The 19,613-nt window shown below is 44.0% G+C and overlaps 1 long non-coding RNA gene across 1 annotated transcript; it reads right to left on the bottom strand.

Moving 5' to 3' along the window:
- Positions 1-416: 416 nt before the first annotated feature.
- LOC136169646 (uncharacterized) lies at positions 417-19,451 on the bottom strand. The gene is made up of 5 exons (XR_010663426.1): positions 19,302-19,451; positions 18,613-18,707; positions 8,343-8,418; positions 3,973-4,082; positions 417-785 (listed from the first exon to the last, which is right to left on the bottom strand). It is a non-coding gene; the product is annotated as an uncharacterized lncRNA (long non-coding RNA).
- Positions 19,452-19,613: the final 162 nt, after the last annotated feature.

Here is a 19,613-nt window from a genome sequence, read left to right as displayed (position 1 = left end):
CCTTCTCCAGGGGATCTTCCCAACTCAGGGATGGAACCCAGGTCTCCTGCATTGCTGGTGGATTCTTTATCAGCTGAGCAACCAGGGAAGCCTTCACACTATGCTTGGTAAATAATGGAGTTTAACAAATGTGGGTGGACTGAGCCTCATTCTTGTATGGAATCTATTATTATCTCTTCAAGCTTCTTAGGCTTTGCATGACCATATAAAGTCTCCCCTAGCCCTGACATCTTTGCATCCGAAGCCTCAGAATTCAGAGACAAGCTAGAACAGAAAGGAAATAGCAGTGAAGAACAATCAGCTGTATTGACATTCAGAATACAAAGAAAGCCTGCTGACAGATTGTTTCATTTAGATTTTGGTGCACAACAAACAACCCAAAAGCTTAGTGACTTAAAACAACCACAGTAATTTATTTATCTCATAAATCTACAATTTTAGCAACACTCAGTGGGGAAGGCATGCTCCTATTCCAGGCAACGTCAGGTGGGGCAATTCAGTTGAGGACTGGAGGATCTACTTCCCACACGGCTCAGTCACATGGCTGGCAAGTTAAAGCTTGTTAGCCAGGAGCCTGGTTGTGGCTATAGCTGAAACACTTACAGGAACCCTCTTCATGTGGCCTGGTTCTTCACAGAATGGTGGCTGATTTCTAACTGCAAGTACCCCAAGAGGACCAGGCAGAAGATCTCTCTCTTTTTATGACTTAGCTTTGGAAATCCCATAGCATCACACCGCCCAGACTCAAGCTGAGAGATCTTACAGCGAAGAGCATCGGTGTCAAACTGTAAAAGGAGCATGTGGGAGGGAAGATCTCGTTAAGGCCACCTTGGAAAACATAATCTGATGCAAGAGTAGTTCTTGCCAACCTACATAGTGGAGAAGAGGCCTTGTGATGATGTCTGCCACCTGCTGTCTCCCAAAGATATATACTCAAGTAGCAGGTCCAGCCCCTGGAGGGCAATCTCTTAGCAAGGACCATCCAGCCCAGCTGCCCCGCCCCCTGGTTCTAGGCTCCTACTGAGAGGGTAACAGGCAGGAAGGACAGGGGTCTCCAAATGGAGGAAATATGCTGCAAGTGTTAGACATTTTTTATCTTTCTCTAAAGTGGCAGGGTGATGCTGAAGCTGAAACTCCAGTACTTTGGCCACCTCATGCGAAGAGTTGACTCATTGGAAAAGACCCTGATGCTGGGAGGGATTGGGGGCAGGAGGAGGAGGGGATGACAGAGGATGAGATGGCTGGATGGCATCACTGACTTGATGGGCATGAGTTTGAGTAACCTCTGGGAGTTGGTGATGGACAGGGAGGCCTGGCGTGCTGCAATTCATGGGGTCGCAAAGAGTTGGACACGACTGAGCAACTGAACTGAACTGAACTGAACTGAAAGTGGCAAGAGGAAACAAACTACAAGTATTAAGATTTTTTTCCCTTCTCTATATAAATTTTAAAAGAGATTTCTCTTAGAATTCTGTGATGCCATGATGACACCTGGCTCTACCTGAACTTAACTGTTCTCCAACCTTGAGGTAACCACTGCAGTTTTCTTATGGAAATGTTTGTCTTTAGCTATGTTAATGAACCATGTATTTACCCTAGATTAAGTATTTACCCTAGACTCTGTCTTCTAGAGTCAACTTGGAAGAAGAGTTGTGACCAACATACACAGCATATTAAAAAGCAGAGACATTACTTTGCCAACAAAGGTCCGTCTAGTCAGGGCTATGGTTTTTCCAGTAGTCATGTATGGATGTGAGAGATGGACTATAAAGAAAGCTGAGCACTGAAGAATTGATGCATTTGAACTGTGGTATTGGAGAAGACCCTTGAGAGTCCCTTGGACAGCAAGGAGATACAACCAGTCCATCCTAAAGGAAGTCAGTCCTGAATATTCATTGGAAGGACTGGTGCTGAAGCTGAAACTCCAATACTTTGGCCACCTGTGGGGAAGAACTGACTCATTTGAAAAGTCCCTGATGCTGGGAAAGATTGAAGGTGGGAGGAGAAGGGGAGGACAGAGGATGAAACGGTTGGATGGCATCACCAACTCAATGGACATGACCTTGAGTAAGCTCTGGGAGTTGGTGATGGATAGGGAAGCCTGGAGTGCTGCAGTCCATGGGGTTGCAAAGAGTCAGACACGACTGAGCAACTGAACGGAACTGAATTGTCTTCAAGTTAGTTCCACTTAAGACTCAAAACTGACTTAACAAACTGGTATGTTTTACTCATGCAAATGTTCTCTTAAGCTATGTTCATGAGACTGTCTTTGCTTGGAAACCTGTCTTTCTTCAAAATTCATGTCAATCATTTTATGGCCCGGGACAACTCCCCTTGTGCCAATGTTATCTCAAAATGCATGATGTGGGTGAGGGGCCTGGTGCCATTCTCTGAGTTTTGAGACATTTCCTTTCTCTAATTAGCAGACTGCTAGGAGCTATACAATATCCTGCTAAAGACTAGTAGGGGGCACTCTTTCTGCCTCCTTCTGATGTCTATGTCAGAAGCTTTCTCTATCTCTTTTACGCTTTAATAAAACTTTGTTACACAAAAACTTTGAGTGATCAAGCCTTGTCTCTGGCCCCGGATTGAATTCTTCTCCTCTGGAGGCCAAGAATCCCGACATTTTTCATGGTTCAGCAACAGTCTTTCGTCCTGGGGGCTCGTCCAGGATTCTTCAGGACAAGGTAAGCTCTAGTTCTTTGTTCTCCTAGTAAACATGTTTTCTGCTGTACTTTACTAACTCTACGGTGTGTTTGTATGAATGAATGACATATCCTGCACAAAAGAAGTGAGGAGCCCTGCTCTGCAGTTCCGCGGTGACCTCATAGGGCTTATGGCAGAAACCCTGTCGGGTTTTCTACAGAGCTGCCAATGCCAAGAGGCACACAATATCTCCTTTGGGGATTGGCCAGAAATGGGCAAAGCGGATAGACCGAACTCTCCTTTCTCGGTCAGACTTTCTGGTCTCTTTGACCATTTCATAACTTCTTGGGAATTAGAACTAGTAACCTAATCTGTTGGCTCATAGACTTTCAAGGGACTTGTGATCTATGCTGTTACTGCGTACTGTTGCTTAGGCCCCAAACTTAGATTGATAGTCAGGAAGCACCTAGCCCCGCTAGGAGTCAAAAGTTCGGAAGCTAGATGGAGCTCTAGCTCCAAGAGCATCTCCCGGGTTAAAGGTTACTCAGATAGGAAGCACCGCGGGCTTCTTCCTTTGGGAACACTGGCTCTTAGTGCACCAGAGGAGGCTCTCCAGTGACTTCTGTCCCAACTCTTTAGATATTCTTTCTGTGGAATTGTGGGAATGAACTGGAAGGACTGGCCCTAATAACTCGAGGACAAAAATCACTTTTTCCTCACTGGCCAGCCCTTCACCATCTCTTTTGCTATCGCTTATACCGGACAGGGGAGCCTAGTGGCCTGCCGTCAGTGGGGTCGCTTAGAGTCGGACACAACTGAAGCGACTTAGCAGCGGCAGCAGCATACTGGTGTGGTGAAGGAACATATCAGTTTTATGTTTGTACCAGTCTTATTGTGGTCAGGAATATACTGAGGATCATGCACAGGCACTCAGGTGATGAATGTTTCCCTCAATGGTCTTAGCTTGGGAGGCATTCCAGAAGGTTACTCCAAATGCACCCTGGGTGGCATAAGAGGCAAGCAAGGTTCTAATGGTGAGAAACTGGACACTAGTCTGGGATGCCATCCGGTCTACCCCTGGTGCATCTCTACCCCACCTTGGTGGCAGAGCCGGGAGGGACGAGTATGGTGGCAGGGAAGAAAAGCTTTGGTGAAAAGCCTATCTACACCCCCATCTAGAGCAGGGAGGGATGCTTCTGGTAGAAAGATGGTGCTGGTCTCTTTTTCCTCTCTTACAGATTGGAGCTAACAATTCCAGCCTCACTCCTTTGAACCATATCCTGAAAAATGGGTGGATTTGATCCCCAGAGCTTAAAGAAGACACACCTGATCTTCCTGTGTGATACTGCATGGCCATGGTATCCATTGGAAGGCGGCGAGCAGTGGCCGGTTGGAGGATCTCTTAATTAGAATACTGTTTTACAATCAGACCAGTTCTGTAGAAAACAAGGGAAATGGGTAGAAGCAGCATATGTGTCGCCCTTTTTCTCTCTGCGAGACATGCCAGACTTATGTCCTAAGGGTATAGATTTGGGTATGAAATCTGTATAGACTGTCCTCCCCCTTGTCCTCCTACTTTGCCTCTATACCAACCTGAGCAAACTGAAAGTCAGAGAACCCCCACAGCAAGGGTTGCCTTGGTCTCGGTAAAAACCTAAACTGAGATTCAAACTGCCCAAGTAGAGGTCCAAACAGCAGAGAGGGTAACAGGCAGGAAGGCCAGGGGTCTCCAAACCGAGGAAATAGGCTGCAAGAGTCAGACATTTTTATCTCTCTTAAGTGGCAGGAGGAAACAAACTAGCGATATTTTTTCCTTCTCTATACAAATTTAAAAGGAGGTTTCTCTTAAAATACTATGTTGCAAAAAAAAAAAAAAAAAAAAATACTGTGTTGCCATGACACCTGGTTTCACCTGAAGCTAAGTATTCTCAAACCTTGAGTTAACCAATACATTTTTCTTATGGATATGTTTGTCTTAAGCTATGTTAATGTACTGTGCATTTACCCCAGACTCTGTCTTCAAGTTGGTTCCACCTAATGGCTCAGAACCTACTTGACAAACCAGTATGTTATACTCAGATATTGTTCCCCTAATCTAGGTAAATGAAACTATTTGTATGCTAATCTGCCCTTCTACAAGATTCAAGTCAATCGTTTTATGGCCCAGGATGAATCATCTGGTGCCAAGATTATCCAAAAATGCATCTTATGGATGAGGGGCCTGGTGCCATTCTGAGTTTTAAGACATACTTTTCTTTTCATTAACAGACTGCTAATGACTATATAACGTCCAGCTGAAGACTAGCAGGGGGGGTACTCTTTCTGCCCCCTTCTGATACCTATGTCAGAAGCTTTCTCTATCTCCTTTATACTTTAATAAAACTTTATTACACAAAAGCTCTGAGCGATCCAGCCTTGTCTCTGGCCCCAGATTGAATTTGTCTCCTCCGGAGGCCAAGAATCCCGGCGTCTTATCATTCACAATAACTTTTCACAACCCATCTCAGTACAACCTCAGGCTACTCTGGTTTCAATAGAAACTCAGACAATCGAAGTAAGAGAAGCTCAGACAGCAAAAACTAAGGGTGAAATACAGGATGAGATGGAGGACAGGAGACAAAGAGATAAAGAAAAGCAGGTTTCTCCAATCTATCCCTGGGATCATATATGCAGAGCAGCCAGAGAGACTGAGAATAGCCACACAAGCTGTTGCCTCTTCATGAAGCACCCACCAGGAGAAATAATCAGTGTATGAGAGTTAATATGCCGCTTTCTCATCAACAAATACAAAGAATCAAGGAGGATCTGAGCGACTACTTAGAGGACCCAGAAAAATATATTAGAGCTTTTAAAGGTGTTACTCTGCTTTATGACCTTCCTTGGAAAGATGTGATGTCTACCCTGGGACAAACACTAACTCCTGGCTTGAAAACTCAAGTTTTGGGGAAAGCGGTTGCCTATGGAGATGAATGGCTTGGTAATGAATCAGTAGGGAAGAGGGAGGACAAGATAGCCACCCTCCACACTGGGAATCAGGCGGTCCCAACTATAGAACCAGATTGGGACTATAACACGGCTAAAGGAAGATAGGATCAGAGTCATTTTGTCAGATGTGTTCTTGAAGGACTTAGGCAAGCATGTGCTAAGACTTTAAACTATGCCAAATTGGCAAACATTGAACAGGAAGAGAAGGAAGCTCCTGGTAAATTCCTAGACAGACTGAGAGAAGCCCTCTGCAGATTCACTGAGATTGACCCCAAAAGTGAAGAGGGACAAGTGATCTTAAAGGATAGATTTCTCACTCAGTCTGCTCCAGATATCCACCGTAAGCTATTAAAACAGGTATATGGACCAAATCAGTCTTTTAGGTAATCTGTTACAACTGGCTCAGACAGTCTATTACAGCAGGGAATATGAGGGAAAGAAAGAAAGGCAGAGAAAGACAAAGGAACAGGCGGAAGCCCTTGTAATGACTGTAAAAACCGTTCTTAAACAGCCTGAGAAAAATGCCCAGAGGGACCCAGGTGCAAAGGAATGGGCTTCTTATTACTGTGGAAAGGAGGGACACCTCAAGCGGGATTGCCCTCAGGCATCTAAGTCGCCCCCGGCTCCACGTCCAGTCTGCAAGGGACCACACTAGAGGAGAGACTGCCCCCAGAGGCATAGGTTTCAGGGGTTGGACTCTCAAGACAATCAGGACTGAAGGTGCCCAGGGGTCCCCATACAAGCTCCTGTCCTAATTACACCTGAGGAACCCCGGTATTAGTAATTGTGGGGGGCCAATCCCTCGATTTCTTTTTAGAAACTGCTTACTGAAGCTCCTGGCCCACTTTCTTCCCTATCCACTTCCAAAATGGAACTATCTGGATTAACAAAAAGGTATTATTTCAGTTGTCTTTAAGCTGCAACTGGGACTCTGTGTTATTTTGACACAAGTTTCTGATCTTACCAGAGTCTCCCTCACCCCTTTTGGGGAGGGATATACTGAGCAAGGTCCATGCCTCTGTTTTCAAGAATATGGAGTCCTCCCTTTCTTTCCCATTAACTGAACAAAATGTAAATCCTAGAGTGGGGGCTGATGGAAAATCTATGGGTCAAGCACAAAATGCTTTCCTGTAGTTGTCAAGCTCAAAGGCCCGGATTTATTTCCACATAAGAAGCAGTATCCACCAAAATCTGAGGTTAAGGAAGGGTTAAAACCCATCATTGAGAATTTAAAGGAGCAGGGGCTATTAATTCCCTGTAACAGTCCATGCAACACTCCTATTTTGGATATAAAGAAATCAAATGGTAAATGGAGACTAACTCAAGATTTAAGAATAACAAATGAGGCTGTAGTTCCTTTACACCCCTGGTGCCCAGTCCTCATACTCTATTGTCTGAAATTCCTGAATGAGCCAAATATTTCTCAGTAATTGATTTAAAAGATGCCTCCTATTCTGTGCCTTTGGCAGAGGAAAGTCAGTTTTTATTTGCCTTTGAAGACCCTACACAGCCAGCTCCTCAGTTAACCTGGACAGTTTTGCCCCAGGGATTTCATGATAACCCTCGCCTATTTGGGCAAAGTTTGTCACGGGATCTACAAAACTTTAATAGCTCTGAGGCAGTGGTGCTACAATGTCTGCATGATATTCTGCTCTGTGCTGAGACAGAGGAAGCTTTCTCACAAGCCTCAGAAGATTTCTTAAACTTTCTAGCAGGCTGTGCTTATAAGGCTTCAAGGGAAAAGGCTCAGCTTTGTCAACAATCTGTTAAATATCTGAACCTAATCATATCAGAAGGGACTAAGGGCCATAGACCCTGAGAGAATTAAACGTATACTAAATCATCCCCTACCTATGACTCTAAGACAATTGAGAGGATTTTTAGGAATCACAGGCTACTGCTGCATTTGCATTCCAAAACAAACTGGTTTGGTCTCCAGATTCTCAAAGGCTTTTAAGGCTCTTCAGACTGCTCTCCTGCAAACTCCTGCTTTGAGCTTACCCACAAGGTCAGAATTTACTTTGTCACTGAAAAAAAAGGTATGGCCTTGGGAGTTTTGACACAAGCCTGAGGGCCTCACCAGCAGCCTATAGGAGCGGAATCTTAAACTCTAAGGTTAATATTTGGATGATAGACAGTAGGCTTCTTAAATACCAGTCATTGTTGTTAGAAGGATCAATAACTAAGCTTAAAGTTGGTGGAAATTTAAATCCTGACACTTTGCTTCCTGAGAAGGAAGATGAAACACCTGATCATGATTGTTCCCAATTTCTAACTTTAAACTATGCAGCTCGGGAAGATCTGATGGATTCCCCATTAGCCAATCCTGACCTGGAAATATTTACAGATGGCAGTTCTTTTGTTTGGCATGGGAAGCATAAAGCAAGTTACGCTATGGTGAAGGCTGAACAGGTTTTAGAAGCAAAATCTCTCCCCCAGGGAATGAGTGCTCAGCTAGGGACCAGAGCTCTAGAGTTAAGCAAAAGGCAGCAAGTAAATATCTACACTGATTCTAAGTATGCTTACTTGACTTAACAAGCTTACACTGCAATGTGGAAAGAAAGACAGTTTAAAATGGCAACAGGAGAACCTATTAAGCATTTCAGAGAGATCAAGAGACTTTTAACTGCTATACATTGTCCTAAAGAAGTAGCTGTTGTGCATTACAAAGGGCACAGCAGGGACATAGTAAAGTAGCTGAAGATAATCACCTGGTTGACTGTCAAGTCAGAAAAGCAGCACTTTACAAAACGCCTTCACTGCAGATGCCTTTGATCTGGACAGGTCCTGTGGAATAGGAAACACCACAATGTACTGAGGAAGAATTAGAAAGATACTAGAAAAGAGGAACAAGGATTACTGATAAAGGATGGTTACAGTTCGAGGATGGACAGTTAATTCCTGAAAATGCTCAATGAAAAAGTTTTCCTAAAGCCTTGGAATTAGCTAATTATGTAACTCAGCTCTCAGTTTTTCAACAGGCATTAATGGAACTCTGGGAAGTGACTCCTGACCCAGCCATGGAGTCAAGCAAGTGTCTATTTGAGCCAGGAACCAAGGTCCTGATAAAAATATAAGAATCTGGGGTCCAATCCCTTGAGCCCCTCTGGGAAGGCCCTTACCAGGTTATTCTTTCTTCTCCCACATCTGTCAAAGTGCCAGGAATTGATTCCGGGTGCACCACACTCAAGTGAAGAGGTGGTACTAAGAACTAAGTGACGTCATTTTATGTCTTTACTTTCTATGCTCTGACTTTGTCCTTTTCAGATGGGCCTGATAATCTATGTGAGCCTGCTTCTGCTGACTCTTAAAAATTCTGGGTCTGAAAAAAAAAAAAAATCCTGAGTCTGCCCTTTGATCCTCAAGACAATGCCTTCCTGTCATGGGCTCACTCCTACACTGCATTCCACAATCAGTCTAACTGCTGGGTCTGCAGAGTGCTCCCCTCTTCATCAGCAGAAGGCTTCCTGTGGTGGACATCTCCACTTTAAGGAAAGGACTTTCTCCAAGTCTGTGACTACCTTCGACAACAAAAACACACTGATGCCTCTTCTCCCTGCATCTGTAACTGTATAGTTAGATTTGTTTCTAGTTGCATGAAGGCTTTTAAGTTCTAAACGGTTGTTCAAACTCCTGCGACTATAGCAGCTTTCCCCAACTACTACCTGGGTCTCCTGGATCAAGAGACCCTCAATATGAGGGTTAGGAAAATATATTGCCCCACCAATTTAGGGACAACACCACTTATCAGCTTGGAAGCAGTTAGGGAATGAGAACAATGCCCCTTTCCCTTGGCAACATAATTCTCCTAAAATAAAAGTGGGAAATGAGAGAGTAACAGGCAGGAAGACCAGGGATCTCCAAACAGAGGAATAGGCTGCTAGTGTCAGACATTTTTTATCTCTCTCTTAAGTGGCAGGAGGAAACAAACTACAAGTGTTAAGATTTTTTCTCCTTCTCTATACAAATTTCAAAAGAGGTTTCTCTTAAAATTCTGTGTTGCCATGACACTTGGCTCCACCTGAACTTAACTTTTCCCAAACCTTCAGCTAACCAATGCATTTTTCTTATGGAAATGTTTGTCTTAAGCTATGTTAATGAACTATGTATTTACTCTAGACTCTGTCTTCAAGTCGGTTCTGCCTAAGACACAGAGCTGACCTGACAAACCATGCAAATATTCTCTTAAGTTGTGTTCATGAAACTCTATTTGCTTGGAAACCTGTCTTTCTTCAAGATTTATGTCAATCATTTTGTGGCCTGGGACAACTCCCCTTGTGCCAATGTTATCTCAAAATGCATGATATAGGTGAGGGGTCTGGTGCCATTCTCTGAGTCTTGAGACATTTCCTTTCTCTAATTAGCAGGCTGCTAGGAGCTATATAAGTGAAAGTGAAAGTCGATCAGTCGTGTACGACTCTTTGCAACCCCGTGGGCTGTATAGAATTCTCTAGGCCAGAAAACCGGAGTGGGTAGCCTTTCCCTTCTCCAGGAGATCTTCCCAACCCAGGGATCAAACCCTGGTCTCCCGCATTGCAGGTGGATTCTTTACCAGCTGAGCCACAGGGGAAGCCCAGTAGCTATAAAGCATCCAGCTAAAGAGTAGCGGTGGGGGGGGGGGGGGGGGGCAGTCTTTCTGCCTCCTTCTGATGTCTATGTCAGAAGCTTTTTCTATCTCCTTTATACTTTAATGAAACTTTATTACATAAAAGCTCTGAGTGATCAAGCCTCATCCCTGGCCCCGGATTGAATTCTTCTCCTCCGCAGGCCAAGAATCCCAGCATCTTTCATGGTTCTGAAGGAGGAAACAGACAGAACAGGCTCTATCTTGAAAGCAGGACTTCATCTTGGACTGCGGACTTTCAGCCATATGCCCAGTATCTATAGAAACGACATACCAACTGGAAAACCAGACCCCCGGAAGGAAGAGCCCCAGGGCTCCTACCTAGACTCTCCATCGCCTAAAAGAAGACCCTAATTATCTGTGTAACTATATAGGATCTCTGATCTGTGAACAGGATATTAAACTTCTTAACTGGACTACCTGAACTACTTGAACCGTCAGGATAAAGAACTCCAGACTTTTCATTTTTAAAGAAACTAAATGTATGAGAAATTTACAGAATGGAGAATGAAAAGGTACCTTTTTAGCTTCAGGATTCATCCTTACAGTTTCAAATGCAACATTATCCTGATTTTACTGCATATTTTTTCAGTATCCAACATCTTACTAATGCCACATTCTTTTCTGGTTAATCCCTATAAAAATCTAGAAGGAAGGGAAATTTAATTTTTGAAGAGGGGAAGAGTTACCCAGAATTAATCTTTCTAGTTTTTAGTGATTTGGTGGACGTTTCAAAGAGATAAGTAGAGAGAAAAGATATTTTTAAGAATAATAAAATTTGTTAGTTGCTTTATGATATTTCTGAGAAGTCTTAGACTATAAGAATTCAGAAGGGGCATTTGACATGATTTGACATTGGATCTCTTGTTAAGAATTTTCTACCAAATCACCAATTTCTTTGAACTATACGGGCCACTGTCACTGGGGATATCTTGATTGATTTCTAAATACTGATAGGGTTAAAATATGAAATACACAAATTTCCTAAAAAAATTTAGATATAAACAAATAAGATAACTGCTGTTGCTTCTGATGGTCAGAGGCAAAGGACAGCAGCCCTGAGAAAAATCCCATTCTTGGATCAGAACTTCTCAAGTGTACCATCTTGGTGCACTTACCTGCCATCCCAAGCATTTTCTTTAAAATAGATACAGATGGCAAGAATGTGTGAAGTCGCCAGTGGCCAAAAGTAGAAGAAACACAATCTCCTTTAGTCTCAGGTATGTGGAGAATGCAATGGCAACCCACTCCAGTACTCTTGCCTGGAAAATCCCATGGATGGAGGAGCCTGGTAGGCTTCAGTCCATGGGGTCGCTAAGAGTCAGACGTGACTGAGTGACTTCACTTTCGCTTTCACTTTCATATAGAATCATACATTCTATTATGCTTATTCGGGTATGACCACAGGCCTATTGATAATTGTCCACTGTAAACTACCTAGGCTTAAGGCATATTGATGACAGGTTGACTTTGATTGTATCTTTCTTTTTCCTTTGTCCAGACTAGTTTCATGGAATTTGGGGAGGTGGGTTTGGGCATGTACACTTAAGGTATATAAGGTTTTCACAAAAACTGGTTGGAGTCATTGGCTAAGAGGAGACTCTGCCTTGGGTCCACTGGTGTAACAACCTGCACTTCACTATCTGCATTGTCCTTCTGAGTGAGTTTTTTTTCTGGAACGTGTGGCTACAACAGTTCAGCAACAACCTTTCACTACTCTGTGCCACCAGTTCTTCCAACAGTCACGATAATCCGCCCCCAACTGAGTCTGAATTCTCTGTCCATGGGTACTACAACAATCCTGAAGACCACCCAGGGGACACTCTAAGACAGATCTACAGTGGTTAGGAGTTTGAAGATAGACTTAGATTCAATCTCAGCTCTGCCTTTTATTACCTGTGTGTCTTTGGCTAAGTTACTTGTGCAAATCTCAGAAGAACCTCAGTCTCTGGTTTGAGGATAAGAAAGTGGTGCCAGGGATAAGAAAGGCTGTTATGTAATTAGAGATCATCAGTATTCAGTTTAGTTGCTCAGTCATGAACAACTCTTTGTGACACCATGGACTGCAGCATGACAGGCCTCCCTGTCCATCACTAACTCCCGGAGTTTACTCAAACTCATGTCCATTGAGTCCGTGATGCCATCCAATCAGCTTATCCCCTGTCAACCCCTTCTCCTCCTGGCTTCAGTCTTTCCCCACATCAGGGTCTTTTCAAATGAGTCAGCTCTTCATATCAGGTGGCCAAAGTATTGGAGTTTCAGTTTCAACATCAGTCCTTCCAATGAACATCCAGGACTGATCTTCTTTAGGATGGACTGGTTGGATCTCCTTGCAGTCCAAGGGACTCTCAAGAGTTTTCTCGAACACCACAGTTCAAAAGCATCAATTCTGAAACACTCAGCTTTGTTTATATTCCAACTCTCACATCCATACATGACTACTGGAAAAACCATAGCTTTGACTACACAGACCTTAGTTGGCAAAGTAATGTCTTTGCTTTTTAATATGCTGTCTATGAAAGGTTGTTGCTAAACGATAAGACGCCGGGATTCTGGGCCTCCGGAGGAGACGAATTCAATCTGAGGCCAGAGACAAGGCTGGATCGCTCAGAACTTTTGTGTAATAAAGTTTTATTAAAGTATAAAGGAGATAGAGAAAGCTTCTGACATAGGCATCATAAGAGGGCAGAAAGAGTACCCCCCTGCTAGTCTTCAGCTGGATGTTATATAGTCACTAGAAGTCTGTTAATGAAAGAAAGGAATGTCTTAAAATGCAGAATGGCACCAGGCCCCTCACCCATAAGATGCATTTTTGGATAATCTTGGCACCAGAAGATTCATCCCGGGCCATAAAACAATTGATTGGAATTTTGTAGAAGGGCAGATTACCATACAAATTGTTTCATTTATATAGATTAGGGGAACAATATCTGAGTGTAACATACTGGTTTGTCAAGTAGGTTCTGAGCCATTAGGCGGAACTGACTTGAAGACAGAGTCTGGGGTAAATGCATAGCACATTAACATAGCTTAAGACAAACATTTCCATAAGAAAAATGTATTGGTTAACTCAAGGTTTGAGAATACTTAGCTTCAGATGAAACCAGGTGTCATTATGGCAACACAGTATTTTAAGAGAAACCTCCTTTTAAATTTGTATAAAGAAGGAAAAAAATATCGCTAGTTTGTTTCCTCCTGTGGCTTAAGAGAGACAAAAACGTCTGACACTTGCAGCCTATTTCCTCTGTTTGGAGACCCCTGGCCTTCCTGCCTGTTACCCTCTCATCTAGGTTGGTGATAACTTTTCTTCTAAGGAGCAAGCGTCTTTTAATTTCATGGCTGCAATCACCATCTGCAGTGATTTTGGAGCCCCCAAAAATAAAGTCAACCAATGTTTCCCCATCGATTTGCCATGAAGTGATGGGACCAAATGCCATGATCTTAGTTTTCTGAGTGTTGAGCTTTAAGCCAACTTTTTCACTCTCCTCTTTCACTTTCATCAAGAGGCTCTTTAGTTCTTCTTCACTTTCTGCCATAAGTGTGGTGTCATTTGCATATCTGAGGTTATCCATATTTCTCCCAGCAATCTTGATTCCAACTTGTGCTTCTTCCAGCCCAGCGTTTCTCATGATGTACTCTGCATATAAGTTAAATAAGCAGGGTGACAATATACAGCCTTGACGTACTCTTCCTATTTGGAACCAGTCTGTTGTTGCATGTCCAGTTCTAACTGTTGCTTCTTGACCTGTATACAGGTTTCTCAAGAGGCAGGTCAGGTAGTCTGATATTCCCATTTCTTTCAGAATTTTACACAGTTTATTGTGATCCACACAGTCAAAGGCTTTGGCATAGTCAATACAGCAGAAATAGATATTTTTCTGGAACTCTCTTGATTTTTCAATGATCCAACAGATGTTGGCAATTTGACCTCTGGTTCTTCTGCCTTTTTACAATCCAGCTTGAACATCTGGGTGTTCATGGTTCACATACTGTTGAAGCCTGGCTTAGAGAATTTTGAGCATTACTAGCATGTGAGATGAGTGCCCAGTAGTTTGGGGATTCTTTGGCATTGCCTTTCTTTGGGATTAGGATGAAAACTGACCTTTTCCAGTCCCATGGCCACTGCTGAGTTTTCAAACTTGCTGGCATATTGAGTGCAGCACTTTCACAGCTTGCTGGAGCGGCAGATGCGTGACGCTGGAGCTGCAGCTGTGAGGAGATACCCCACATCCAAGAGCAAAGGAGAAGCCCCAGGAAGACAGTACGAGAGGTGAATCTGCATTTAGAATCAAACCCCATACCCGCCAGAGATGCTCAGAGGGCTCAGAGATACCTTGTGTGCACCAGGATCCAGAGACCCCGCAGAGACTGAGCAGAACAGTGTTTGGGTGTCTCCTCAGGAGGTATGGGTCAGCAGTAGCCTGCTGCAGGGGCAGAGGCTCTGGGTGCAGCAGACCTGGGTATGACACAAGCCCTCTTGGAGGAGGTCGCCATTAACCCACCATAGAACTGCCAGAACTTACACAGGACTGGGGAAACCGACTCTGGGAGGGCAAAGACAGAAACTTGTGCACACCAGGACCCAGGAGAAAGGAGCAGGGACCCCACAAGAGACTGATCCAGACTTGCCCATGAGTGTCCAGGAGTCTCTGGCAGAGGTGTGGGTCCGTGGAGGCGTGGGTCAGGGGTGGCCTGGTGGGACCTTTTGAAGGAGGTCGTCATTATCTTCATCACCTCCACCATAGTTTGGCCTCAGGTCAAATAACAGGGAGGGAACACAGTCCTACCCTTGAACAGAAAATTGAATTAAAGATTTACTGAGCATGGCCCCGCTCATCAGAACAAGACCCAGTTTCCCCCTCAGTCAGTCTCTCCCATCAGGAAGTTTCCATGAGCCTCTTACCCTTCTCCATTAGAGGGCAGAGAGAATGAAGACCACAATCACAAAAAACTAACCAATCTGATCACATGGACCACAGCCTTGTCTAACTCAATGAAACTATGAGCCGCACCATGTAGGTCAAGCCAAGACGGAGAGGTCATGGTGGAGAGTTCTGACAAAACGTGGTCCACTGGAGAGAGGAATGGCAAACCACTTCAGTATTCTTGCCTTGAGAACCCCATGAACAGTATGAAAAGGCAAAAAGATATGACACTGAAAGATGAACTCCCCAGGTTGGTAGGTATCCAACATTCTACTGGAGATCATTGGAGAACTAACTCCAGAAAGAATGAAGAGATGGAGCCAAAGCAAAAACAACACCCAGTTCTGGATGTGACTGGTGATGGAAGTAAAGTCCAATGCTGTAAACAGCAATATTGCATAGGAACCTGGAATGTTAGGTCCATGAATCAAGGCAAATTGGAGGTGGTCAAACAGGAGATGGCAAGAGTGAACATCGACATTATAGGAATCAGTGAACTAAAATGGATTGGAATGGTGAATTTAACTCAGATGACCATTATATCTAGTGTGGGCAAAAATCCCTTAGAAGAAATGGAGTAGCCATCACCGTCAACAGAAGAGTCTGAAATGTAGTACTTGGATACAATCTCAAAAACAACAGAATGATCTCTGTTCATTTCCAAGGCAAACCACTCAATATCACAGTAATCCAAGTCTATGCCCCGACCAGTAATGCTGAAGAAGCTGAAGTTGAATGGTTCTATGCAGACCTACAAGACCTTCTGGAACTAACACCCAGAAAAGATGTCCTTTTCATTATGGGGGACTGGAATGCAAAAGTAGGAAGTCAAGAAATACCTGGAATAACAGGCAAATTTGGTTTGTAGTACAGAATGAAGCAGTGCAAAGGCTAACAGAGTTTTGCCAAGAGAAGGCATTCAAACACCCTCTTCCAACAACACAAGAGAAGACTCTACACATGAATATCACCAGATGGTCAATAACGAAATCAGACTGATTCTTTGCAGCCAAAGATGGAGAAGCTGTATACAGTCAGCAAAAACAAGACTGGGAGCTGACTGTGGCTCAGATCATGAACTCCTTATTGCCAAATTCAGACTTAGATTGAAGAAAGTAGGGAAAACCATTAGATCATCCAGGTATGACCTAAATCATATCCTTTATGATTATACATTGGAAGTGAGAAATAGACTTAAGAGACTAGATCTGATAGGCAGAGTGCCTTTTAGACTATGGGCGGAGGTTCCTGACATTGTACAGGAGACAGGGATCAAGACCATCCCCAAGAAAAAGAAATGTAAAAAAGCAAAATGGCTATCTGAGGAGGCCTTACAAATAGCTGTGAAAAGAAGAGAAGCAAAAAGCAAAGGAGAAAAGGAAAGATATACCCATTTGAATGCAGAATTCCAAAGAACAGCAAGGAGAGATAAGAAAGCCTTCCTCGGTGATCAGTGCAAAGAAATAGAGGAAAACAAGGGATTGGGAAAGACTAGCGATCTCTTCAAGAAAATTAGAGATACCAAGGGAACATTTCATGCAAAGATGGGCTCAATAAAGGACAGAAATGGTATGGACCTAACAGAAGCAGAAGATATTAAGAAGAGGTGGCAAGAATACACATAAGAACTGTACAAAAAAGATCTTCATAACCCAGATAATCACGATGGTGTGATCACTCACCTAGAGCCAGACATCCTGGAATGTGAAGTCAAGTGGGCCTTAGGAAGCATCACCACAAACAAAGCTAGCAGAGGTGATGGAAGTCCAGTTGAGCTATTTCAAATCCTAAAAGATGATGCTGGGAAAGTGCTACACTCAATATGCCAGCAAATTTGGAAAACTCAGCAGTAGCCACAGGACTGGAAAAGGTCAGTTTTCATTCCAATCCCTAAGAAAGGCAATCCCAAAGAATGCTCAAACTACTACACAATTGCCCTCATCTCACATGCTAGTAAAGTAATGCTCAAAATTCTCCAAGTCAGGCTTCAGCAATACGTGAACCATGAACTTCCAGATGTTCAAGCTGGTTTTAGAAAAAGCAGAGGAACCAGAGATCAAATTGCCAACATCCTCTGGATCATCAAAAAAGCAAGAGAGTTCCAGAAAAACATCTATTTCTGCTGTATTGACTATGCCAAAGCCTTTGACTGTGTGGATCACAACAAACTGTGGAAAATTCTGAAAGAAATGGGAATACCAGACCACCTGACCTGCCTCTTGAGAACCTGTATGCAGGTCAAGAAGCAACAGTTAGAACTGGACATGCAACAACAGACTGGTTCCAAATAGGAAAAGGAGTATGTCAAGGCTGTATATTGTCACCCTGCTTATTTAACTTATATGCAAAGTACATCATGAGAAACGCTGGGCTGGAAGAAGCACAAGTTGGAATCAAGATTGCCAGGAGAAATATGGATAACCTCAGATATGCAGATGACACCACACTTATGGCAGAAAGTGAAGAAGAACTAAAGAGCCTCTTGATGAAAGTGAAAGAGGAGAGTGAAAAAGTTGGCTTAAAGCTCAACACTCAGAAAACTAAGATCATGGCATTTGGTCCCATCACTTATGGCAAACAGATGGGGAAACAGTGTCAGACTTTATTTTTTGGGGCTCCAAAATCACTGCAGATGGTGATTGCAGCCATGAAATTAAAAGATGCTTGCTCCTTGGAATGAAACTTATGACCAACCTAGACAGCACATTAAAAAGCAAAGACATTACTTTGCCAACAAAGTTCTGTGTAGTCAAAGCTATGGTTTTTCCAGTTGTCACGTATGGAGGTGAGAGTTGGACTATAAAGAAAGCTGAGTGCTGAAGAATTGATGCTTTTGATCTGTGGTATTGGAGAAGACTCCTGAGAGTCCCTTGGATTGCAAAGAGATCCAACCAGTCCATCCTATAAGAGATCAGTCCTGAGTGTTCATTGGAAGGACTGATGTTGCAGGTGAAACTTCAATACTTTGGCTACCTGATGGGAAGAGGTGACTCATTTGAAAAGACCCTGATGCAGGGAAAGATTGAAGCCAGGAGGAGAAGGATGGTTGAGAGGTTGAGAGGTTGAGACAGAGGATGAGATGGTTGGACAGCATCACCGACTCAATGGACATGGTTTGAGTAATCTCTGAGAGTTGGTTATGTACAGGGAGGCCTGGCGTGCTGGGGTCGCAAAGAGTCCAACACGACTGAGTGATTGAACTGAACTGAACAATAAACATTGTATGGCTTGGAAGAATATCTGGAAGAAGTGAGCTCTCAAACTGATACCAGTGTGGCCTGCATGTCTCTAGTATAATGATGGAAGGTACAAAGAGGAACTGTCCCTAATTCTACTTAGATCTGATTCGAGTGCTTGGCTACAAACAAAGTGGAGATGCTAGGTAAGGCAGGTCAAAGAGTGAATAATGTTTGAAGGGCACTGTGCACTTACCACTGTCAATGGCCAGCTTCCCTGGTGGCTCAGTGGTAAAGAATCTGCCTGCCAAAGCAGGAAATGCGTGTTCGATTTCTGAGTCAGGAAGGCACCTTGGAGAAGGAAATGACAATCCATTTCAGTATTCTTGCCTGGAAAATCTCAAGGAGTGAGCTATAGGCGGGTTATAGTTCATGGGGTTGTAAAGAGTCAGACTCGACTCAGTAACTAAAAAACCTTGTCAACATACTGTCCCTGTCTGAGGACAGGCAGGTATCACTGACTCCCAGTTTACAGTCCTTTCCTGTGGCTTTCTAGGAATTTTGGAATATTTCTTAAGTAGCCACGCTCTTTTTCACGCCCAGTGACATCTTAGGGCCGTGAGCCCACTCTCTCCTCTCCTACCAGCAACTGCCCACTACGCTCCAGACACAGAGAAGGACATGCATCTCCTCACTAGAGCACATGCACACAGCTGCTAGCTCTCTGACACCACCACTGCTTAGCCAGGAGCCTGGAACTATCAGACTGCGTGGAGTAAGGCAGTAGGGCATCTTCGAGTTTTTGAGGGAGGAAGAGATCCTCAAGAGGCAACTGCAGATTAGAGAGCTGTAGCCATCGCCCACGGTTACGGCTGAGCCGAGTCTAAGACCCGGACCTCCTGGGTACCACACCAGTTTGTTGGTCCTCCTTGCCGGGACACTCACCAGCCGGGGTGACGTGCTGCCCGCTAAGACACAACACTCTGCGCTGTGGCAGGCCTCACGCCCCGCCCCGAGGGCGTCGCGCTCCACTGCTCACAGGTCCCGGCCCTCCCACAGCCTCAGGTAGATGGAGAAGCTCAGCCAATCTCAAGGGCTCCGTGGCAAAGAAGGCGGGACGAAAAGGAAAAGTTTAGGACAGGAGCGCTAACCAATAGGGCACCTAGCTGCCTGAGCGACGGCCACCAGCACCCACTTGGAGACGCTGCCCTGAGTAGAGAGTGAACCAATCCGAGACGAGGATTGACAAATTTGAGC

This window comes from Muntiacus reevesi, chromosome 5 (genome assembly GCF_963930625.1).
Source record: "Muntiacus reevesi chromosome 5, mMunRee1.1, whole genome shotgun sequence".
Classification (NCBI taxonomy): Eukaryota; Metazoa; Chordata; class Mammalia; order Artiodactyla; family Cervidae; genus Muntiacus; species Muntiacus reevesi.
The sequence above is the reverse complement of the archived record's forward strand: the minus strand, read 5'-3'. Positions and strand labels throughout refer to the sequence as shown.